This window comes from Dioscorea cayenensis, chromosome 8 (assembly GCF_009730915.1).
Source record: "Dioscorea cayenensis subsp. rotundata cultivar TDr96_F1 chromosome 8, TDr96_F1_v2_PseudoChromosome.rev07_lg8_w22 25.fasta, whole genome shotgun sequence".
In the NCBI taxonomy this organism is placed as follows: Eukaryota; Viridiplantae; Streptophyta; class Magnoliopsida; order Dioscoreales; family Dioscoreaceae; genus Dioscorea; species Dioscorea cayenensis.
The window spans coordinates 1,036,328-1,062,086 of NC_052478.1; the positions used below are offsets into that span (position 1 = coordinate 1,036,328).

The 25,759-nt window shown below is 40.6% G+C and overlaps 3 pseudogenes; all 3 read right to left on the minus strand.

Moving 5' to 3' along the window:
• Nucleotides 1–1,633: 1,633 nt before the first annotated feature.
• LOC120266785 lies at nt 1,634–4,253 on the minus strand (annotated as a pseudogene).
• Nucleotides 4,254–5,286: 1,033 nt separating this feature from the next.
• LOC120266786 lies at nt 5,287–21,848 on the minus strand (annotated as a pseudogene).
• A 2,398-nt stretch (nt 21,849–24,246) lies between these two features.
• Nucleotides 24,247–25,124, minus strand: LOC120266789 (annotated as a pseudogene).
• Nucleotides 25,125–25,759: the final 635 nt, after the last annotated feature.

The following is a 25,759-nucleotide window of genomic DNA, read 5'->3' on the forward strand; positions in this document are numbered from 1 at the left end:
TCTGATCAGCTGTGTGGTTGTTTGCAGGAAACAATCTTCAAATGTCACTTTTTCAAAAAAAAAACCTTGGAATATGCTCTGCGTCGAGGAAGGCGACCAACTTCTGATAGAAATCAACATCAAAGAGTATGTTCTTTTTTTCTGGCTTTGTGTTCACTTTTTTTAACTATTATGCTCTTCAAATATACCCTCTCTTTAGTTAGTGAGTGTCCTTTTTTCTCTGCTTTGTTATAGATTTTTACAAAGTATTTAGTTAGGTTGATGTTTTTGTTTGTTTTAAAAAAACAAATGGATAAACAACATACATCCCCTATTTTCATCATACATCCCTCTAAATGCTCCAAAGATCAGTGCTTGTGGAGGGGAAGAGCGTCTGGCAAAGATGGAAATAAAAGTGATGCCAAGTTTGATGAGCATATGAAAATTTGAAGAACAAATGGTTGACTGATTTTTAAGTCCGATTTGCATACACGCAAGTATGGCTGCATTTTTATCAATGTGCATGACTAGGATTTTATTTTTTTCTTTTGATTAAAGTGCTTTGTTAATATAAAAAGTATGAAATTCATCATTATAGAGTCCGTTATCACACTCTATATAGCTGCATTCTGTCAAGATGTGTGCCCCGTTATTAGGAATGGGTTCTACTTCCTTCTTGAGAAATTGTTGGTCAATTGTTATTCCCATTAATAATCACCTCTTGACCTTTGTCATCCTTCCCGGAATTTTTTTGTCAATCATTTTCCTTTAATGTCTCTCTATTTGGGAAGCTCTTTTGATCCTCACCCATCTTTAACTTAATATGGTCATCTTAGCCATAGTATTCTTTTGTTTTGAGAACTTTTTAACCTTGGAGCTTAACAACTAACAAAAGTTTCTTAGTTAAATCTTTTTATTGCTGTCTTAATGATGATGATTTGTGTTTGATAATTTTTTTTTATTTTTTGATAAAGAGTTTGAAGTTTGTTGAACAGAAGATAATCACATTTGCTGAGAAGGAAGCGTCGAATAAACTGTGTGTACATGTGTTGATGTCAGTTGCATTCTATAATGCTGATTCTATGTTCCGAAGAACATCTAGAATAAACTTAGCATGCCTTCTTGATTTTAATGTGATTATTATTTTATAATGCTGATGATCTGTCTGTAAACTTTGATGGTATTCCTGCCTTTAGTGTGGAGAGGGATGCAATTTCATTCTACATATCATTCTGAACCTTTCTGTCTGATGCTAATATTTCCCACTATCATTTAATGTGGATAGAGATGGGATCTCCGCAAATTGGATGCCCCATTTTGGAAGTCGACTTCAAGATCAAAGGCATTCAAAACCTATTATTGCTTCATTTGGATAAAGATAAATCGTTCCATAGCACTAGTGCAATGTATTGAATCACCTTTTCTTTATATAATAGAAGTGGATAATTTACATTTATTAAGCAACATAGCAAGAGTACATAGCATAAAGATGGAAGCAAGGGATAGATCATCCTGGAGAAATACAAAACATGGACAGAGGTACACAGAATTTAATCACTTAATTATCTTACATGCAGATGCATTCACTTGTAGCGAAGGAGTAGCCATGATACAACTATACAAAAGTCTTACTCAAACCTTAACTGGGGTAAATGACTTATATATCATCGGCTGAGAAACATTGTTAAGTTTCCATTGAAGTGTCTGCGACATGTGATCCCATTTGGTAAATGATGGAACCCTGATCCTCTGTTAATTGCAGGAGTAGTGAAGGAACTGGAGCCAGGTTCACCTCCACAACCCCCTCGAGCATTAGGACAACGACTCCCATTGATGGTCTTTCTGCTTCATTTTCCTGAATACACCAGCAAGCCACCTTGCAAACTCTGCTCAGCTCCTCCATATTTCTGTCTTGTGTAAAATTCTCATCTAACAAGCTAAGAACATCACCTTCGTTGAGTTTCCTTGCCGCCCAGACCGGAAAATAATTGTTGTTTGTGCTTTGAGATTGGTCTGTGTTTCTTCTGCCTGAAACCACTTCGAAGAGCATCATACCGAAGCTGTAAACATCAGCTTTCGGTGTGATTGGTTGGCCTAAAATCCATTCTGGTGCAAGATAACCAACAGTTCCCCTCATGGATGTTAATACCCGACTGAAGTCCCTGTGGATGAGCTTTGCCATGCCGAAGTCGGAAACTTTTTGGACAAAAAGTCAGAATCTAAAAAGTATGTTTTCTGGCTTTACATCACAATGTATAATGTAGTCCCTGCATTTTTTTCATGCAGGTATTCTAATCCTTTAGCAACTCCGACAATTATTTGGTATCTCGTCTTCCAGTCTAGTCCAATACCTTTCCTGTTGAAAAGATGACGATCCAAAGAACCATTTGGCATGTATTCATAAACCAGCAATCTTTTTGTGCCTTCACAGCAGAATCCGAGGAGACGAATCAGATTAATGTGTTGGATCCTGCCCAGTGTGATAACTTCATTCTGAAAGCCTTGGTCTTGTCTGGTAATGCTATTGAGTTGTTTCACAGCTATATCAGTCAAACTGGGTAAGGTGCCTCTGAAAACAGAGCCGAATCCTCCTTGGCCAAGCTTGTTGGAGAAGTTCTTGGTCATGTGCCGGAGATCTGAATACTTGAATTTTACACAGGTGCCTCCAATTGGTTCTTTTGTTTTGTGCTGCCTTCTTCTGATAAACATCCATCTAAAAACCATCGCTGTGATGCCGAAGACTACTGCTATGCCTGAGCATAAGCCTACGATAATGATTAGTACAATATTTTTTCTTTCATTTCCTTTACTGGGCAGATCGGAAGCTGTGAGGCGGATGTAAATGATACTGACCTGACTCCTACTCTGTTCAATGTTTCGGAGATCCACACTCCATATTAAGCATCCGCTGCCATAAGAGTAGGCTGTGCAGTAACAACTTTTGAGGCATGCTTGTTTGCATTCTTCAGCAGTGAGACCTGTCAGTGGTTGTGATCCTGGTGGTAATCTTGTGATATACATCTCTAGAAAGCCTTCCGTTTCTGCGACAGTGGAGTTATCATTACTGCATGGCAGGTTTGTTTTTCCTTGTGCATCCGGGTTCCAATCATTCAAGTCCCACTCCCTTGCTGATACTGGTTTTAAAAGCCAAGGGGCATGAACACTAAGGTTTTGCTATTGAGGTCACAGATGCCAAAGGCACCACAAACAGAGTAGACATCACATGCAGCTGGTTGAGACCAGACCACCATCCACGCTTGAGTTTCAATTGTCCACAGCCATTGTTTATTCTGTCCAGACGTATCCATCATGTTTCGTATGTAAACATCTTTGAAAGATGTAGCCTGTGTGATCACCCTCTTCTCATGGTCATCAGTAAAATTGGTGATGTAGTCAGGATCCCTATTCATTCCAGGGGTTTCACTGAAGCTGTAGCCGTTCCACACTCCGCTTCTCCAATATACCCTCAGTTCCATTCCACATTAGCAGGAACTGGTTCAGACCACTAGGGGTCAATGGTGTCTATGAATGGTCCAGGGGCTGGATCCTCTGAGTTCTTCCAAGGAGTGAGGCTCTGGTACTCGCCAGTAATCTTGTTCATTCCAAGCCATCCTCCAGGCACCCAGGTGTCAGTAGGGTGATCAAAACTTTGCCATATTATGCTGGATGAATTCAAGCTATCTCTCAGTATAAGGTTACCAGTGTCAAGAATCACTGCCTCGGTGGAATTTGCTTGATGCAATACTGATTTGGATGACCATGCAATGGCCTTTTTATGGTCAAGAAGAGCCAGGTTACCGTTTTCAGTGATCTTTAGTTCGGAAGAAGCAGCGTTGGAGATGGGAACTTCTCTATTTGCCACCCAGATGACTGTTTGTGGTGAAACCTTTTTATACCAGATACCAATGTAGAAGTTTTTTTAGAATTACCTGGTGAGAAGAATCCGAGTTCAAAGTGGCCTTCTTTGGACACAATAGTCTGGTTTCCATTGAGACTTTGACTCCACGAAATGGTATCACCTCCGGAACAATGCTGGACAATGAGGGCTTGCAAACAGAACCAAGAGAAACAACAATGAACATGAGAAACAAGGCACTGCCCGAAACATTTCTGCAGCCATACAGAATGAACCAATGAACTGTCATCCAGGGGCACCAGGATTATTTAAGTGTCAGAAACATTATCTTCTACTTCTTATCCATGTCTGAAAGAGTCACACTTCTGACCATGAAAATGTTACAAGGTATCAACACCAGGTCATGCTGCCTCACCATTGGAGGATCAGCAATTTATATGATAGTTCAATGTGTTCACCAGCACCTAACCTGGGGATCACGGTGTCATTTGAATATATTTTTTTTCTTCTAACCGCTCGAAGCCAGTGAATCCGTGCTGAATGCGGCAATTAAAGAAATTGGGGATATGAACAAGTCAGTGATATCTAGTGAATTTGCATTGACTTTTGAGATGTGGACAGATAATGATTCCTCAGATGTTAGTCTAACAGTGGATTATTGGATAGTTAATTTGGATTCTAATGAGGAATGCTTGGTAGGTTATAGTTCAAATCTGCTAACTACTTTTCTACCACTGAGCTCATTTTAAGATTCACATGCCATCCTCAAACATCTGTAGCCCCTGTTGTTAGATGACACATGATAAAATCAGTCTATACATTTCATTAGTAATCACAGATCTGGAATGGATGCCAATCGCCTAGTCCCTCTAAATGCAAGAAAGCTAAAGGTTAAACCAAGTTTCCAGACTATGAAGATTGAAGGTAACAACTAATTTCAGTTTTTCCTAAATTTCGTGGTTTCTCTGACCTGCTTCAAACAACTTCATATCGTTCGTGCTATCATGATTTGATGTTGTTGTAATTTTTTTTTTTATTGATGACTAATTCAATGTGAATTGTTAAAAGAGGAAGATCGACGAAATTTTTTTAGAAAAGATTGAACTATAGCGTCAGGGTGAATCTGACAATAAATTCACAGACTAAGCGCAAAGAGTAGTGCTTCATGTTAACTAGTGACAATTTGCTTGCTTAAAATTCCATGACTGGATGTATGGTTTAACAATCATTGCATCCCTATTGATCTTGAGATTATAAATTGCAATGTTGCATGCACTAACTTGAAAAGGTGGATGAACCACATTCATTAAAAAGTAAACCATGCACTAACTTTTTCAGTCAACACATTTGATGAGATTAATATTGATATTTGAATTTTGATGAATTGTTTCAGCGCCTTATTCTTGTTTATTTCTTATAGAAAAGAACACGGAAAAATGGCTTTACTAAAATCTAGATCCAAGTACATCACTGTATGCCTGCAAAGCAGAAATTTCAACCAATAGATGAATGAGTTCTCATCCAGAGAGAGTATGAGAACCCTGACCTTCTATGAGTTGCACAAGGAAAGAGGGAATTGGAGCCAAGTTCACCTCCATGACTCCCTCAAGCATTAGCACAACCACTCCCATTGACGGTCTATGTGCCTCATTTTCCTGAATACACCAACAAGCCACCTTGCAGGCTCTGGTTAGCTCCTCCATGTCTGCATCATGTGCCAAATTCTCATCTAACAAGCTAAGGGTGTTACCTTCAGTGAGTTTGGCTGCTGCCCAGACTGGAAAATACTTGTTGTTTGTACTCCGAGATTGATCACTGTTTCGCCTGCCTGATATCACTTCGAAAAGCATCATACCATAGCTGTAGACGTCAGCTTTTGGCGTGATTGGTTGGCCTGAAATCCATTCTGGTGCTAAATAGCCAAAGGTCCCCTTCATGCTCGTTAACACTTTACTAAAATTCCTATGGATGAGCTTTGCCATGCCAAAGTCAGACACCTTTGGACAAAAATCAGAATCCAAAAGTATATTTTCTGGCTTTACATCACAATGTATAATGCAGTCCCTACATTTCTCATGCAGGTACTCTAATCCTTTAGCAACCCCGATAATTATCTGGTATCTGGTTCTCAATCTAGGACAACATCATTCCTGTTAAAAAAAGATGATGATCAAAGAGATCCATTCGGCATGTAATCATAAACCAGCAACCTTTTTGTGCCCTCGCAGCAGAATCCGAGGAGACGAATCAAATTAATATGCTGAATTCTGCCCAGCGTGATAACTTCAGTCTGAAAATCCTTCTCCTGTCGCACAATGCTTCTGAGTTGTTTCACAGCTATTGCAGTCATATTGGGCAGTGCACCTTTGAAAACAGAGCCAAATCCTCCTTGGCCAAGCATCTCCGAGAAGTTCTTGGTCATCCGGCGAAGATCAGAGTATTTGAACTGGACAAGGACGCCTTCAATTGACACCATTCCTCTATCTTGCCTTTTTCTCAGGAACATCCAGAGAAACAAAGCCATTGTGATACATAAGGCTGCTGCTAACCCTGAGCACAAGCCTATAATGAGCACTCTGGTGCTTTTCTTTTTGCCCGTACTTGGGATATCAGAAACTGCGAGGCGGATATAAAGACTTCCTGCGTTACTGTTTTTCTGAAGATTTCTAACATCTCCATTCCATATCAAACATTGATGGTCATAGTAGTAGGCAGTGCAAGAGCAACTTGTCAGGCATGCTACTCTACATTCTTCAGCGCTGCTAACTTCCAGTGGTTGTGATCCTGTGGGTATTTTTTTGAATGACATCGGCAGAAACCCTTCTTTGCCTCTATTTGAAGAATTATTGTTTTTACTGCATGGCCACCTGGTCTTCCTTTGGCACCCAGAACTCCAGTCATTCAGGTTCCATTCTGTAAAAGACACTGGCTCAAAACCTTGGGGGCAAGAGCAAAATGTTTTGCTGTTGCTGTCGCAGAGGCCAAAAGTGCCACAAACGGAGTAAATGTCGCATGGATCTGCTGGTTGAGACCCTACCACTGCCCACTTTTGGCTGTCATTTGTCCACAGCCACTGTTTGGCTTGCCCAGACGAATCCAGCATACCTCGTGTGTATGCATCTTTCATATTGAAAGTCAGTGTGCATTGCTTCCTCTCATTGTTATCAGTGAAATTACTCACAAAATAAGGACTTTGATCCATGCCTGGTATTCCACTGTAGGCGTGACCGTTCCACACGCCGCTGCTCCAGTATGTCTCAATCCCATTCCACTGTAATAGAAACTGGTTTTAGACCACTGGGGTCTATAGTGTAAAATGAATGGTCCGGGAGATGGATCCTCAAAGTTCTTCCAAGATATCAGGCTCTGGTACTCACCAGTGATCTTGTTCATGCCAACCCCTCCTCCAGGTACCCAAGTGTCAGTTGGATGATCAAAACTTTTGCCAAATTATGGCAGACGAGTTTGATTTGTTTCTCAGAACAAGGTTGCCAGTGTCAAGAATCACGGCAACAGTAGAATTTGCTGGATAAGATGTTGACTTGGTTGACCACACAAGCTCTGCTGCTGCTGAGAGCGAGGTTGCCATTTTCGGTCATCTTCAGCTCCGCAGACGAAGTGTTAGAGATCGGAACCTCTCTATTTGCTACCCAGATGACTGTTTGTGGTGAAACCTTTTTTTGTACCAGATGCCAATGTAATATTTTTTTAGAATTACCTGGTGAGAAGAATCCCAGTTCAAAATGACCTTCCTTGGACACCCAAAGTCTGGTCTCCCGTTAGAGATTGACACCATGAAAGAGTGTCGCCTCCCAAAGAATGCTGGATATTTGGACTCACAAGTAGAACAAAGATGATGGACAATGGTATGTAGAAGCTTGTTTTTCTCAGCAGACATTTCTGCAGGTATATGCAAGGAACTTATCAGGAGCATGAGGAATTATTCCCGTGAATATTTTCAAAGTGGCTGGCTTTTGAGGTGTGACTTGGTAAATTAAAAAAATCAAGTTGCTAGTTAATCATTGAAGATCAGAATCAATTCAAACCGTCTAATGCCTTGTAAACGACATATATATAATATATTTAAAATGGCCACAATAAGGTCGGTTGGGTGATTGAATTACTACTGTAAGGTAGACAATATTTGACATGCTACGTACTTAGAAGTTAGAAACTTAATTAGAACTAGCTAGATAGATTTCCCGTATCGAGAGATGTGCAATTGTGGTGCATGAGGTGCAAAGCATGGAACTCAAGCTGCCAAGCCTTTAGATATATTGTTCATTCTATGCCAGAAAGCTCTTTAATAGTTTAAAAAAGTTACCTAAAAAGGATGAAGCGTAACTGCGAAGCGTTCTCCTTTTGAGGGGTAACTTCTAGCTTAAATAGAGCAAGCCACTGCAGTTCAAGAGAATTCAGACGGAGATGGAGATGGAGATGAGAGAGAGAATTAATTTTTCAGGTAGCGAGGATGAAATCTTGTGTCATAGGAGAACCAATTATCTGATGCAGTCCCATTGAAGCCTTTTTGTCTTTTTGTGGTCCATTATTTCTATTCACGCTATTGATAGATAATGCCTTTTTACAGTGATGAAAAAAACGACTAGTGCGACTTCATAGCAAAAAAACATAAGAAATGGGTTAAAAGTGGCCCGTCCATCTTTACTTGATGTTTGCCTCTAATCTTATGAGACTGAGAAGTGGTTGGAAATGATTCCATAGAGCATCCAGCATTGAAGGATTCAAAGTTCTAGTCTGTCTACAGCTGAATTACGTCCTTAAGGAAAAAAAGACAAGTTATTACAGCCCAAGAAAAGTAATAGCATTTAATTTTGTTCTCGTTGACTCATCACAGGTCATAGCGCCTCCTCCAACCCTTATTTATTTATTTATTTATTTATTTATTTTTCTGAGAGGAATCTTCCTTCGAGCTAATCTATTAACCTATACTGTGGTGTAGTAATTATTTTTGTGTTTTTGAATAAAATGGATAAACCACAAATTTATTAAAAAGAGAAAGCCCAAGAACAAAGTACTAAATGAAAATACAACAAACACTCGAAAGCAAAGAGAGTACGTTATCCTCACCGGGGATGAGAATAACGAGAGAACGAAAGCGAAAAAGGAAGATAAAAGAGGAGCAATCGAAACCCGGCAAGTCAACCATATGGAGACACAGACCAGCTCAGAGAAGAAGGAAACGGACTACTCCTGAATCTGATCGGGCGCCAGATCCTGTAGTAATTATTATTGTTATTTTTATATGATGAAAGTGGATTAATCGTGTGATTTATTGAAAGAAATACTTATGGATTGAAATGAATTTGAAGAGAGGCAAAAAGATTTATAATGTGGCAACACTGTCTCACTGTGAAAGGCATATGTTACAGGAGTTCATAGTCCGAGTTCAAAAACACGTTGGACCATAGATGGTAGAATCTTGCAGTTGTCACCTTGGAAGGAATCCTTCCAGCCTACCTTTGAGAAGCTCTCAACAATGACGAGTTTTGGATTCAACTATACCACGTTCCTATTGAGCTCTAGAGTGGTGAACTCCTTGAAAACTATAGCATCTTAGTTTGGCAGTGCTCGAGGTCGATGACCACACCCTTATCTCGTTTCTAGATCGAAATTTACCTGGTTTGTGTATTGAAATGGGCTAGACGACCTTGCAGAGGGCACTGGGTTCGATATGGAGGTAACTTTTTGTTCTTGTTCTCTATGAAATTACATGCTTTTGTTACGGGTGTATGGTCGTGTTGGTCACAGAGAAACCAAGTGCACGATTATGGACAGTCGAAAGCGAGCTCTTGAGCCTTAACTGTCCCATGCCCCCTCCGAGCATGAGATGGTGGTAGAGGATCAACCTCGGCAAGCTGGCGAGGCTGGTAATACTAGTTCAATGGGTCTCCCAAACCTTGACCAAGGCTTGTCTGAAGATGGTGCTCTGCCAAAGTTTGGACTTTGGTTGAAGCCCCGAAATCGCCGTTCTTGTGGTCACGGTCACGGCTAAGGCAGTATGAGAAACCCTAGCCCACTTTGTTGTGGCAAAGGTGTTTTCCACCACTTGGGCTGCCATGCTTTTCAAAGTCCAAATCTCGATGAAAATCCAATTGTTAATACTCTGGTTTCTTCAACTCCAGAAAGAAGTCATAAAGATAAAGGCAAATATCATGTGAAGGCGGATAATGTTCCTTTTTACTGACCAACTCCTGAGGCTTCAGATGACGTTGGAAACCCTAATGTCCACTTTCCTTCCCTCTCATTGGAGGTTGGTGCGGGTTCTTCTGATGCCATTGAGAAGCTAAGCGATCTTCGCTCTTCCTACTATATGGAGATTTGTGCACCCTCGTTCGATGAGAATCCACGACGATCTCCCTTGTCTCCTTTGTCTTCTCAAATCGTCACACGAGAGTGGGCATGCTTCTCTTGTGGATAGAGTGAAAGCGCCCTTCAACCATCTCCGCCTCCCTAACCAAGCCATGGAGGAATTAAAAGAGTCGAAGCCCCATGTTGATTACGAAGAGTCTAGAGAGAAAAAAGAGCCTAACGATGACATGCTTATCGTTCACTATCAGAAAGACATTAAACTGGAAGCTTTGGCGAGGCGTGCTCCTAGCAAGAATGGTTCTCTGCAAAAGAAAGGGCGTCAAGTGCCACCTTCTTAACTCTATTTCTTTTCTTTCTGTCCTTTTTTGCTATGAACCCTCTTAAAACTTTTTGTTGGAACTATAAAGGGGCCTCGAATCCTAAAACCATCGACCGTATTAATGATCTCATCACTCATCAAAACCCTATGTTGTGTATGGCTCATATACACAAGTAAACGAGCGGATGTGGGAACGGAGTGGAGTGGCATGACAACATCTGTCATATTGTGGGAGCATCAATTTGATAGGTTAGGGTGCGGGGGAAACGCCCCCTCGGTAGGATACAAGGGTAATTTGTATCTTGTTAGGATTATGATTTGATAATCTTGTAATTTGTATCAGGATAGGATTTATATCCGGATAGGTTTAGAATCTGGATATTTTTAGGATCCAGATAGGTTTAGGATCCAAATAGGTTTGTATTTGGATAAATTTAGGTTTTTACCTATAAATATTTGTAATCCTAGTCTTTTTGTCTCAACCGTGAGGAGAGACGAGTGAATAAGAGGAATACCGCTGCTTCACTTCCGAGGACGTAGAGTACATCTGCGAACCTCGTAAATCTTGTGTGTTTTTTTATTATCTCATTGCTCTCTTGATTTTTCCCTATCGGATCCTCTATTTTTCTTTATTTTTTTCCTAACACCCTAATATTATTAATTTATCATGTGGAGACTAAATCTGATTTTTAATAGAATTCTTTGTTTTTCTTGCATGTTTGCTAGAAAGCCGGGAGTGGGTTGTTATACACCTTGGCATCTCTAGTAGAATCATAGTTCTTTGGAATCGAAGTATCGGGAATGTGTACCCTCAGATGCGACTACTCGCATGTCTTTAAACCTTGTTATCACTAATGGGGATGTTTCTTAGATTTTTGTCTATCATCTATAACTCCCAATCTGATTTATGCTCGGAGGGTTCTCCTGTGAACCCTCTCTCATGTATGACTACCTTAAACCTCCCTTGGCTTCTTAGTGGGGACTTCAATGCGATCTTATCAAACCAAGAACTTAAGGGAGGTAACTTCAGATCTTATTCGTATAAATCTAGCTTTTTGGATTTTGTTACTTCTAACTATCTTTTTGACCTAGGCTTTGTTGGCTCCACTTATACTTGGTGTAATGGTCATAATGGCTTTGGTCGGCGCTGGGCTTGCTTAGACCGCTTCCTTGCGAACCATGATTAAATTTCAAGCTATACTTCTTACACAATCACCATCTCCCCAGAACTAATTCAGACCACTCCCCCCTTCTTCCTACAACCCTTATTTCTTCTTATCCTAAAAATAAAACTTTTCATTTTGATAACACTTGGTTTGAATATGATGGTTGTCATACGAGTATCTTGAAAGCTTGGAATCTCTCCACCTCTGCCTCTCGTATACATGCTTTCTCTCATGCTATTTCTCGTGTTAAAATAGCCTCATCCAGTGGAGAATTTCAAGTTTGCTATCTATTGATGTGGAATTGAAAAACCTTGAGTTGGAGATCAGCAATATGGAAGCAGAGGGGTCTTCTTTCTCTGATTCTTGGCCATCAATTTGGCTTTGAGCCCTCCACAACAGACATGCTGCCCTCTTGTGTCAAATCTCCATTTTTTTGGGCTCAACGTGCGAGAATGCAGTGGCTTGATCAAGGTGACTCAAATACGACCTTTTTCAAAAGACAACAAAGGCCAAGCATGTTCGTATTAAAATCCAATCTCTCGGAGACAACTTTGGTAACATCTTTTACCTCTCATGTTCATATTGAAAATACTTTTTCTTACTTTTTTTATAAAAAAATCTTTGGACTTCGCCTCCTTCTTTTCTCGTGATCAAATTTTTTTCTTTTTTATCTTTCTTGGGACGATTTTTCCCACATTGGACCTTTGAAAATAGAGAGCGATTTGATCAAACCAGTCTCTAAGGGAGAGATCTTTCGCTTTCTCCGTTCCATGCTACGTGGAAAATCGCCATGACATGATGGTTTCAATGTTGATTTTTTTCATTTTTTATTGGAATGTTATTGGGGACTCTCTTTTTGAGGCTATCTCTCACTATCTCCTCCAAGCTTCCAACCTCTTGTGGTTAAACTTTTGTTGCCCTTATCCCTAAAATTGATCACCCTAAAAAAGTTTCTGATTTCGCCCGATTTCTTTGTGTAACGTTTGTTACAAAATTATCTAAAAACTTCTTGCAAATCGTCTTAAAAGAGTAATCCCTAAATTGATTAGCCAAGAGTAATCCGGATTCCTTCGATAGATCCACTTTTGATAATATTCTAGTTGTTCGAGAAATTGCCCATTCCATTGAGCGACACTTCCCTCCTAGGATGTTAGTGAAGATTGATATTGAAAAAAGTGTTCGATCGATCATTAAGCGGAACACCATTCTCGCAACCCCTACAAAAGATGGGCTTCCTTGCCATTTGGATTTCTTGGATAGATTCTTATCTCTCTTCGGCTTCTTTCTCTTTCGTTATCAATGGTCAACCAAGTCCCTGGTGCTCTAGTACTAGAGGAATCCGTCAAGGTGACACCATCTCACCCCTTCTTTTCCTCTTAGTGACTCAAAACTTATCTGCTATTTTTAAATCATTCTCGAAAATTAATTTTTCTCTCGGGTTTGATATTGGTTTTAGTCCAAACTTCAACCATCTTATGTTCGAAGATGACCTCATTCCCATTACCAAAAGCCTCGTGCAAGCAGCCCGGAAATGTCTTATTTTTGCTTAAACATGTATTCGACATTTCGGCGGAAGTCGAAACTCATGCAAAAATCTGCTATTTACTTGCCTTCTTGGTTCAACAAAAAAGTTTCCAAAGCTTTCTCTTCTATTCATTTAGGTGATTACCCTTTTAATTACCTTGGAACACCTATTTCTCCCAACTGACTCTCTAAAAATCATTTCAACTTTCTCCTTAAAAAGCTGAGGCTAACATTAAGGCCTGGAGCCACTCGCCCATGTCCTAAGCTAGCTGAGTGGTCCGCCTTAATAGTTGCTTCTTCTCGTTGCCAACTCACTATCTTTTTGTTTTTTCCTTCCCGGATTCCGTCCCCGGATATCCTCTCAAAAATGGCTCGTAACATCCTTTGGGATAGGAATGGCATGAATGGAGGCTTCCACTTGATTGGTTGGAGCATGGCAACCCTTAGCAAATCTGAGTTGGGTTTGGGTCTACGAAACCTTAGGAATGCTCGGTGTGCTCTCTTGACCAAATAGCTCTTTTTCTTCTTTTTCTTGGCAAAGTCGACAAGCGACAAAGCAATGAAACAAACGGGTACGGAGGTGTAATCTTGGATAATCCCTTGTCATGTAATCTTGGAGGGGAGAACGAGAGTTATTTCTCACACAGAACTCCCACAAGGGGCCCAGAAAGTGAATTGTAATATGAGAGGTTCGAACTCGAGACCTCTCAATCACAAACACGGGTAGTTATCATTAGGCCCCACGGTTCCTACCAAACAGCTCTTTGCTTTGTTAAATTGTGAGAACGAGTTTTGGGTTCATATTTTTCCTCATCCAAAATTAGTCTCTTTAGAATAGGGATAACTCTTCTAATACTTCTTGGTTTTATAAATTGGTTTGCAAGGTCGCTGATATTTTAAAACCAAATTTACGGATTTTTGTTTTCAGTCCTAATGTTACTAGGTTTTTACATGATCCTTGGCTTCTGGATTTGCCCGTGAGTTACAAACCTACCTACTTTAATATTCATTTGATGGAAAATAGTTCCTTTCCCTTGATTATCTTTGATAATTCAATTGATTCCAATGCATATCTGGCTATCTTTGGTAACAACTTTGATCTTAATGGGCTTGGAAACATTACTTTTGTTGCTGAGGCTAAAAATGATTGGATCTGGTGGCCAAATCCTTCGAAGGTAGGATTGTTCGACCACCTAAATTCCTCTGAGGATCCTATTAATGCTTGGAAAGGTTAGCAAGATCTGGTGTCTCAATGTCATTCCCAGAATCAAAATGTTCATCTAGAAACTAGCCCACAACAAGTTACCCACCTTGTTCTCTCCTTTACAATCTTAATGTTTTACCTGACATTCTATGTTATTTTTGTGGTTTGAATCAGGAAACTACTAGGCATGTTATCTGGGATTGCAACAAAGTCATTGTCTAGTGGAATTCCATCTTCAACATGCTGGGTTTGGATCCTTTATTTGCTCATAGCCTTAGCTTAGGTGCTTGGTTAAACTAAGTGCTTAATTGATGCGTAGCTGATGTATTTGCCAAAGCTCTTATTGCAACTACATCCTGGTATATTTGTAAGGCAAGATGTTCCTTTGTATTCCAGAGTCTCCCTCCAAATTTAAATCTCATTCCCATGAGTTCATGGGCTCACACTGCTTAGTATTTTAATGCTAAGGGCCTATTCAAAAAGGAGTTCTCTAAACCTTAGGTTTCTTCTTTCAGTGTGAGAGACCGGCCCACCTTAGTGAGACCCAAAACATAACTCATCACAAGCCAGGTATTGTTTTGCTTAGTCGGGAACATCAGCACTCCCCGGGAAAGCTCAAGGATCTAAGCCTTTTTGTCTCACTTAAAGTGAGCGAGAGGCGCTCACTTTAAGTGAGACAAAAGGCTTAGGTCGCGGGTTTGACAGAGGCGCTCACTTTAAGTGAGACAAAAGGCTTAGGTCGCGGGTTTGACTCCCGGGAGTGCTAGTTTCCCGACTAAGCAAAACAATACCCCGCTTGTGATGAGTCTGCTCGGGTCTCACCGAGGTGGGCTCGATCTCACATCGTAATTAACATCCATACTCGATGCTTTATGGGATCCCCGATTCAAATGAGTGTGGCTTTGGGTTTATTATATTTAATAATCTAAATCAAATTCTTCTTGCATGCTCTTGAGGAAGCTACGCCAGTTCTTCACTAGAAGGGGAAATCAAAGCAGTTCAACTGGCTTTAGATAAATGTGTGCAAGAAAATTGGAATCAGTCAAAGCTCTTCACCGACTGCCTCAGTGCTAATCAAATGATTGAAGACTTCAACAGCGCTATTGCTTGGAGATTCTCTGCCAGTATTCCTCACATTAAAGAAATCTGGAGCGATGGCCTGAATTTGCTTTTGAAGCCATCCCTCACGTGGACAACAAGATTGCCGATCAACTTGCTAACTATGGACGCCTTAACCCACAGATCTTTCTCTTTCTCAAGGGTCTTGACCGACCCAGATTTCTTGCTGACCTCTACAAAGATCATCAACTTCACTTCTAAAATTCTCTCCATCTTCTCTTTTTGCTTTGGTTTTTCTTTTTTAGTTCTTGTAACTCCTTTTGCAAAAAAAAAATAAAAATAAAAAAAATAATGAAGCAAAGGCTCTATTCTTAATGACAGTCAGAATGTAAGAGAGAGACAAGTAAGATGTTAAGAATTCTAGCTTAAAATAGAGATTTTCTTATTAAGGGAGTATGGTAGAGGTTCAAGGGTAGTCTTTGCCACAGTAGTTGAAATGAATGCCCTAGGACTGGCACCAATTTTGGTTAGAACAAACCTTCCACATTTATCTAGAAGAGCATTACTGCAGTTTTTGAGGTTAAGAGTACCCCTTCACCTTGTACAAAAGATTCATATATGTAATTCTAGGCCACTAATCGACACCTCTTTAGGCCTAAGTTTAATAAAATTCTTGTGGGTGTTATCGATTGCTCAGATAGCTTAACATTGGCATCTAGTAAGTTGGAATAGATGAAAATACCAAGTTTAGAAAAGTAAACTTGTAGCCAAGAAAGAGGCATTCATTTTCCATGAAGAGAGTTTGATCAAATGGTTAGAATTATTTTTCATCCAATTTTTGGTGAGGACGGTATCTCACTAGAGATTAAGACTTAAAGAAGGTGAGGGGAAGCTAAGCTCTAGAATAATTGAAGGTCAAAAGCCACGGAGTCTCATAAAAGTGGCTTAGAAGTGAGAAGACAACTATTTTAAAAATTAAGAGCAATGCCTAAGAGACATTCAAATAGGTAAAGGATGAGCATGAAAACCCTAAGCTTTCCAATTCCCCACACATGATGAAATTATCTGCAAATTGGAGATGGCGCAACCCAGCATGAGAGACATATCACAAAAGAGAAAATTTACATATCACATTAAGGGAATCAATGGCTAGGATGAACAAAAAGGGCAGAGGGGTCTCTCTTACCTTAACATGTACTGATATCAATTATATTCACAAGAAAGCTTATTTGATAAGAATATCCATATTTTTTTGAGAAAAAGAGCTTAAAGAGCTTTTATTGAAAATAAAAGACAGAACAGAGAAAGAAAACAAGGAAGACAGTAAAAATAAAACAGGGAGAAGCTACAAGTGAGTTAGAATGAAAAGCCAAAGTCTACAAAAATCTTCATGATCCAACGCGGGAGGTCCCGGCCAGTCAGAAAGAGGTTCAAAGTATGAAGATTAGACCCAGTCGCGGATAGAGCAAAGGCGGGGGCAATCCATCTACCGGGAATTTCGATTAGAGAAGGATTGCCCAAGGCAATAAGAAGATGATTAACGTCATTGATAATGTGATTGAATCGCCAAGATGTGGGGTTGTTGTTGGCCGACAACAGACGCGGAAGCTCCTGATTGCAGTGAAGAATGTATCGAAGGTCAAGATGCCTGTCAAGGGACGATCTGAGGGCAATGCCAAGTGCTTTTAAGTTCGGATTCAAGAGCGATTTAGCTTCAAATCGGCAGCCCCTCGCACAAGAGATAGAGTAAGTTTGAGTAGTGAGAAAGAAGCCGAGATGGCCAACCTTATTGAGAGAGTCCAGCTTTGATGCGAAGAACATAAGGTGACCATCCGAGCTCAAGAAATTGTTGATAATAAGACGCTGCCCGAAATGAGGGAGGCATTATCACGCTTGAAGTCATTAACATGAGCAATAGCTTTACAGACCCAAGATTAGTGAAATTAGGAGTAGTATTCTCGGAAGATAGCCTCACACCGAGACTTCCATAAGAACCAAATCATGGTCGCAATAATAGAAAGTGTATATGTAGAGAATCCATAATCTCGTAATCCACAATCCGGAGGAAACTCGATCCGAAAAATAAATATGGCAAACCCGTAGTATGATTAACAAGATTCCAAACCGCCTGCACCTTACAACAGACCAATAAAGAGATGTTCAATGGATTCCAATTCAAGATTACAAAAAGATGCAAAGAGATCGAGGACCAATATTAATGTCAGTGAGGTAATCCGTGGTCGAGACTCTACCATGCAGGAGTAACCAAACAAAATGTTTAACTCTCGGAGCAATATGGAGGGACCAGAGTTTCCTCCAACCATCCCAGATCGGGACAAGATTAGTGTCACAGATAAGATATTGATAGATTTCGTAAGAGATTTTTCATTTTCTTTAGGATTGGGATGCCAAACCCTACAAATTGTTGCTATCCCAATCAATATAGACATTATTCGGACTAAAGAACACAAATGACCCCCAAAAAGAGTGGCTAAGAAGATCAAAAATCCCAGTGACCATCAACAAAACACATGGATAAATTATTATCAAGCGATCGTGAAGACATTCAAAAAGTAGGCTTGTACGCTAATGGAATTTCAAAAAGCCATGGATCATGGAGAATGGAGGTTTTTAGAGGATTGACAGATTTAATCCAGAGATTGGGTTTCAAAAGAGATGCAGTTTTACAAATACCCCTGAAGATCCAAGAGCATTTAGGAGGTGTGGAATTGCTCCAAAAGTTCAAAGAATTATATTTGTGACGAACAATATCTACCCAAATAACATTATCAGCATTCAAATATTTGAAAACATTTTTTTAGCCATCGGAGAATGTTTAGCAACAAGAAGGTTACGAAGGCCTCAATCCCCTCGCTTTGCTAATAGTGGTGTTTCTCCAGCGACTAGCATGGATGCCCTTTCCATTGCCACCTTTTGAACCGGAAGAAATCCCGAACTATTTTGGTAATTTCTCAAGACATGCACTCGGGGAAGCGGGTAAGCGTAAAGGTAGTAAGTTGGGATAGATAGAAGGGAGGAGTTGATTAGAATTGTTTTTAGCGGACTGGAGAGAGCTTTGAGAGATTTCCATCTATTGCATAAACTTCTGATTTTATCAATCATGGGGTTAAAGGAATGAATGCTTAGTTTTTTAGGAGAAACAAGAATGCCCAGATAGGTCAAGGGAAAAGAGGATTGAGAAAGGCCTAATATAGAGCAAATGCTATTGGCAACACGTTTGCTAAACCAAGATGGGAGAAAAATTTGAGATTTGGAGAGGTTGGCATTCTACCCAGATCAATCTAGAGTAGATGGAAAGGCACAAATTTATATTCGAGTCGTGGACCGGGTGGCGAGAGATCGTAATAAGATCATCGACAAAAAGAAGATGATTAAAATTTAAGCGGATATTGGGATCAAAGCCGAGAATCATATTGGTGCTAAGGGCTCTGCTCATAATTGAAGAAAAGTTTTTGAGCAACCGAATGAAGAGATAAGAAGAGATGGGATCTCTCGGGCGAGACCCCCTATTGGAAGGAAAACCAGGGGAGGGAGAACCATTGATCAAGATTGAGAAAGAACTAGAAGAGAGACACCTAACTAATCCAGAAATCCATTTAGCCGGAAATTCATTTTTGGTCAAGGTTGCAAGAATTACACCCAGCCTTAACGTATCATATGCCTTTTTCAATATCCAACTTAACTAACATCCTAGGGGGAAGAGACGATCGTGTTCAAGAGAGTGAACGACTTCTTGAACAACAATAACATTGTCGAAAGCACCTCGATCTATAATAAACCCAGCTTGCTCTCGACCTACTGTGGTAGGGAGAACCCGGCTTAAGTCTATTAGAGAGGAGTTTCGACAAGATTTTTATAGCAAACATTGCAAAGAGATATGGGTCGAAATTCAGAAACCAACTTAGGATGAGTCTTCTTGGGAATAAGAGTAATATAAGTTCTGCCCCAGGACTTGGGAATATGAGAATGAAGAAGAAAGTAATTTATAGCTGAAACCGGGGAATCTCCAAGATCATGCCAAAAGAACCGAAAAATTCGACATTAAACCCGTCAGGGACCCGGAGACTCTACCAATGGGGAGATCAAGAAGAGCTCGAAAAACTTCATCCTTAGAGGCTTCTAAAGAGAGAAAGCCCGTCGAATGAGAGATACTGGAAGGTCGCTCGTGTAAAGCATGGATAAGGTTATTTAAATCATTACTCCCCGAATCGCACCAAAGGGAAGAGTAAAATTTATAAAAGCCTCGCTCAATGCCGTAATAATCGTTAAAGATATTACCCGAAAGAATCAGAAATTTGAGTAATATGGTTTTGATGAGCACGCAACGAGTCGTAATTGTGCAAGAAGTCGGTATTCTTGTCTCCATCACTAATCAATTTGATCCTAGCTCGCTGCGCCCACTTGACGATGATAATTGACGCTGAATAGTCGCAAGTTTGGCATAAAAGAGCGACCAAATTAGATTGGGAGACTAAAAAGAATCATCGAGTTTTCAAGATCAAAAAAATATCGGATTCCGCTTTGGGATAGTGCTCGCTCCAAAGAATTATGTCCGCTGACGATTCCATTGGGAGAGTTTGAACCTGGTACAAGAGAGAAGATGCGAGAGAACATGAAGCGGATTACCATGGGAAGGGATTGGAGAGCTTCCCGAACAATACTATGGCGACAATATAGTCCAACCAAAAATTCTCAAACTTAAAAAGAAAAACGACTGACTTTAATAATGGAGTCGGGACACCGATAGAAGAAGGGGGGAGTGATCCGAAAAACTACGGGAAAGGTGTTTTAGAGTAAAGTTGTTAAAACGAGAAATCCAATTCGAGTTGGCAATACAACGATCAAAGGCGGGCCCATCTTCGGCCAAACCGATTGGTTGTTACACTGGGTGAATCGAGCGCGTAAAAATTTAAATCGAAGAGATTATTCGAATCAACAAAACTACGGAAAAACGAGCTTTTATGAGAATAATGAGAGAAGCGACCCTCCCTTATGCTCGATTAGGAAAAAGAATAGAGTTGAAATCTCCAATGATCGACCCAAGGGAGGTTGATAAAAAGAAATTTTAGAAAGTTCGCTCCGATATATACATCGAGAAGTAAACCGACAAGAGTTATAAACCACCTGAAAATGATAACTTTATTAAAAAAACTAGAGGAGATGACGATATGAAGGATACGACGAGAGAAGACGATTGGGGTAACCAACCCTAAACCCTTCTTCCAGCAGACCAGAATGCCACCTGAGAACCCATCAGCGAGAATGGCCGCCCAATCCCAGCTGCGAGTCAGGTTAGAACAAAACCTACTGATGCGATTGGAGTTAGCTCTCGTTTCAACCAAGCAGAAGATCGAAATATTTTCGTGACGAATGATACGAGAAATGCGAGCAAGAGTGTCTCGGGAGGAGAGACCCCTGCAGTTCCAACAACAGATTTGCTTAGTAATCATCATAACACAACGGAGATAAATATGAGGAAGAACTCCCTGAGGAAAAATGAACAGAAGTGGGGCAAGCTAAGGGAGGACAGGATCTCCCTTCTCAACTCTTCCCTTTTTTTGGGTTTCTACAGCTAGAAGAGATCCCTCATGAATTAGGGGCTTCTCTCGAGCTTCTTCTGCATCCGGGTCTAAGGTCATCAAGTCATCCGTGTCATCCTCCTCTCGACATCCGATCATCCGACTCCACCCGAGTCACCTTCATCCTGATCGCTATCTTCCTCCATGGTTCCGTCTTCAAGAGCCTCCGAGACTTGAGCTACCAATCTGGAGTGTTCCCCGAGAGGGAAAAAGGAATTGGAAGGATGGTCCCTCGTGATGGAGCGCACAAGAACAGGAGGAGGGGAAAGGGACCGTTGAATCAACGGTCCGATTCCACTAAGAGGAGGGTGGGCGTGTAGAAGTGGAAGAGGGTTTATTCATGGATGGGACCGGAGAGAGGTCCAGGTGGGATGATTTATTGGGAAGAGAAGATTTAGGGTTCCCAAAAAAATATTGGAAGATTTCTGAGTGGATTCTCCGAGTGATCGCTAGCGGACATAGGGTTACCAGTGAGGTCGAGGATAATGTCGAGTAGCAGTCCGCACACGGGACAAGTGCAAAGTGGCGTGGGAAACAGGGAAGCCGCCCACTCGCTCCCCACGCAAAACCGCCACGTGTCCTTTGAGCGAGCGCCTCGAATCGCCTCGACCCTCGCGGCGAGCGGGCTGGCCGATCCCGGGAGCAAAGGTGGTGGTGAACGCAGCACCACCACCGCGAGGTCGGGAAAAACCATGCCGCCAGAAACGAGGAGCCAAGGGCCAAAGTCCGCTCTCGAGTCACCCGATAAAGGAACCCGACGACAAAAGTAGGATCGAGAGCCAACCGGGAGGAGTGTTATTGCATCCAACATCACCGACCTCCAAAGGAGAATTCTTGGCTAACCTCCGTCCCTAACGAAGAGCTAGGGGTCGAGAGACCTTGGATTTTTCCGGTTCTGTCGGTGATCGGTTGCAATTATTCGAACCGTGTCCGATCACACCACAAGAATAGCAGGGAAAGTGGGTAAGCGCTCATATAGAGCGACAACAAAAATCGGTTAAAATCATCACCAAGCCGTAATCCCTTGCCGAGAGGTTTTGGAAAGATCAACTTCAATGCAAACTCTTGCATATTTGGTGCGTGTTAGGAGAGGGTTAATCAAGTCGATCTTTAACAGATTACCCAGATGATCGGTGATGGATTCAATTGTATCCCCACTCCAGAACTCGATAGGTAAATTGTGGAGTTGGACCCAAACAGCCAGCAGGTAAGCTTTGTGAATGAGGGTTCAAAGAATGGGACGCCAAGGAGTGAGTTGAAGGATAATGCCATTTATAGTCCACGCCCGTCGGCCCGGGAGATCTCTGGAGGGACAGCTTTGATCGAACACCTAATGAGAAGAAAACCAATGGGGAGATCGTAAATCCGGATCTCTCAAGGTTCTCCCACTTCTTCAAGAGTATGGATTTAACTTGATCAAAGGATGGAGGTTTTTCCAAAGAATTTGCCAAAGAGGGAGCTTTGAAATCGGCCGGACTCGGGCCGAGAGTATCGATTATCAACCTTGATGAATTCCGTAGTAGAGGCTTTGAGTTTGTTGAGAACTCGAGGTTGTGGAGAGGAGAGGAGTTAATGGTGGGAGTGAGTTTAGCGTCATCCGAGCCCATGACCCGAGGAGGAGGAGGGACTTGAGATGCGGAAGGCGGTGGGTCTTGTCCCCGCTTGCCATGGCAGAGGGGAGAAAGAAGGGATCAGGAGAAGGAGGAAGATCTCGAGAGAAGAGGAGACAAAACCACTCTCACTAACAACAACAATATAAGAATATCCATATTAGAGGATAATAGAATACTCTTGATCTAGTTAATCGTAATCGAGTGAGGGTTCGACCCCTCTAGCAACGAGGTCGAGGAGGAAATTTCAATTAAAATAATTCATAATATTCATGCTATTAAGATTTTATACAATTGTGATTGTTTTCTTATTGACTAATTCAAAACAAAATGAAGCAGGAAGATCACTTGATTTCTTTTGAAAAAAAAAAAAACTATTGTCTCAGGATGAATATGATAATAAATTTATAATAAAGATAAGACTAGTACTTTGTGCTAATCAGTGATGATTTACTTGCCTTGAAATCCACTTGATGTTTTTATTGTTCAACAATATTCCTTGCATCCTATTATTATTATTATTATTATTATTATTATTATTATTATTATTTTTGACAAAGATGACAAACTTTACCCCCATAAAGAGGGGTGTCAAAAGACAGATGCATACGTATACACTAATTATGATGACTTAATGTATTGATTTTATAATTGATTAATTAATTAAGTAATTAATTAAAAATATGAATAGCCTATAGAATTTATTCCAAAGTGCATTTGATGGATTGTTAACAAATTATTAGTTGCAACACCATATTTTAGTTTACCTTTTATTGAAACAGTCACGGCAAATGATTTTTTTAAAAAAAATGGATAAACTATATTTATTTAAAAAAAACCATGAGAGATGGTAAATGATTTCACCAAAAAAGTCTAGATTTAAGTACTTCACAAGTTTTTATTTTTTATTTTTAATTTTTTGGCAAAATTAATAAATCACATATATTAATAAAGAAGCAGAGACTACACAACAAGTATAAGAAGGAAGCACAAAATGGTACAAATATTGTTTGAGTAAAATAACAAATAAAATTCACTAGCTATGAAGAATAAAGATAAAATAAGTACCATATAAATCGAATGAGCACAAAAACTCAATCGAGTTTTGGTGAGCATACTTCTACATTTAAAGTGCGCAGCTTGGTGTTCTCTCGGGCGTAGGAGGATCCCACCGGTGGAGATGCTCCCAGTGGAAGGGTCTCTCGATCAGGCGTTGAGGGTAGTGCTTGTTGTGTGGGTCTTGACGATCCGGTATTTGACTGGCTTGTTTTTTGTCCCCACTTCTAGTGTGCTTTTTGTTTTCTGTTGTTGTTTCTGACCTGGTTGGTCTGATTTTTGTTCTTTTCTTTTATTTATTGCATGTGTTTCATCCACTTAAAAATTAAATAATAATAATAATAATAATAATAATAATAATAATAATAATAAAAACTTCAATAGAGAGAGAGAGGGAGGGAGAATAGGGTCCCCGGGAGAGTTCGAGAGTGGTGGCAACATCTAAATACATCACTAAATGCCACAGATCAAAGTATTGCCTATTTTATCCATGACAAAGATAAAATGAGTTCTCATCCGAGAGGCGTGTGAGAACCTTGACCTTCACGTGAGTTGGGCAAGAAATGAAGGAACAGGAGCCAAGTTCACCTCCATGACTCCCTCAAGCATTAGAACCACCATTCCCATTGACGGTCTATGTGCCTCATTTTCCTGAATACACCAACAAGCCACCTTGCAAACTCGGGTTAGCTCCTCCATGTTTGTATCTTGTGTCAAATTCTCATTTAACAAGCTAAGGATATCACCTTCAATGAGTTTGTTTGCCGCCCTGGACCGGAAAGTACCTATTGTTTGTACTCCGAGATTGGTGGCTGTTGCCTACCTGATATCACTTCAAAAAGCATCATACCGTAGCTGTAGACATCAGTTTTGGGGGTGATTGGTTGGCCTAAAATCCATTCTGGTGCTAAATAGCCTATGGTCCCGCTTCATGCTCGTTAATACTTTACTAAAATCCCTGTGGATGAGCTTTTGCCATGCCAAAGTCAGACACTTTTTGGACAAAAATTCAGAATCCAAAAAGTATGTTTTCGGCTTTTACATCACAATGTATAATGCAGTCCCTACATTTTTCATGCAGATACACTAATCCTTTCGCAACTCCGACAATTATTTTGTATCTGGTCTTCCAATCTAAGACAACCTCATTCCTGTTAAAAAGATGACGATCAAGAGAACCTTTGGGCATGTAATCATAAACCAGCAATCTTTTGGTGCCCTCGCAGCAGAATCCGATGAGACGAATCAAATTAATATGCTGAATTCTACCCAGTGTTAAAACTTCACTCCGAAAATCCTTCTCTTGCTCGCATAACGCATCCGAGTTGTTTCACGACTACTAGAGTCAAATCGGGTAATGCACCTTTGAAAACAGAGCCAAATCCACCTTTGCCAAGCATCTCGGAGAAGTTCTTGGTCATCCGCGAAGATCGAGTGTTTGAACTGGACAAGGATGCCTTCAATTGACACCATTATTCCTCTATTTTGCCTTTTTCTCAGGAATATCCAGAGGAACACTGCCATTATGATGCATGAAGCTGCTGCGACCCTCGAGCACAAAGCCTATAATGACCAATCTAGAGCTTTTTCTTTTTGCGCGTGCTTGGGATATCGAGTCTCGAGGCGAATATAAAGACTCCCCGCATTGCCATTCTTCTGAAGATTACTGAACATCTCCATTCCATATCAAACATTGACGGTCATAAGAGTAGGCAGTGCAAGAGCACCTTCTCGAGCATGCTTTCGCTTCACTTCCTCACTGACTGCCAATTTCGATGAGCTCGTGATCCTGCAGGTAATCTTGTAAATGACACTCGGCGAAACCCTTCTTTTTCTCTATTTGTGGAATTATCATTCTTACTTGCATGGCAACCCTGGTCTTCCTTTTGCACCTGAACTCAGTCATTCAAGTTCCTTTCTCTCAAAGACACTGGCTCAAAACCCGGGGGCAGGAGCAAAAATATTTTTGTTGTTGTGATCGCAGATGCCAAAATTGCCACAAACAGAGTAGAAGCGTCGCATGAATCTACCGGTTGTGACCATATCAACAACCAAA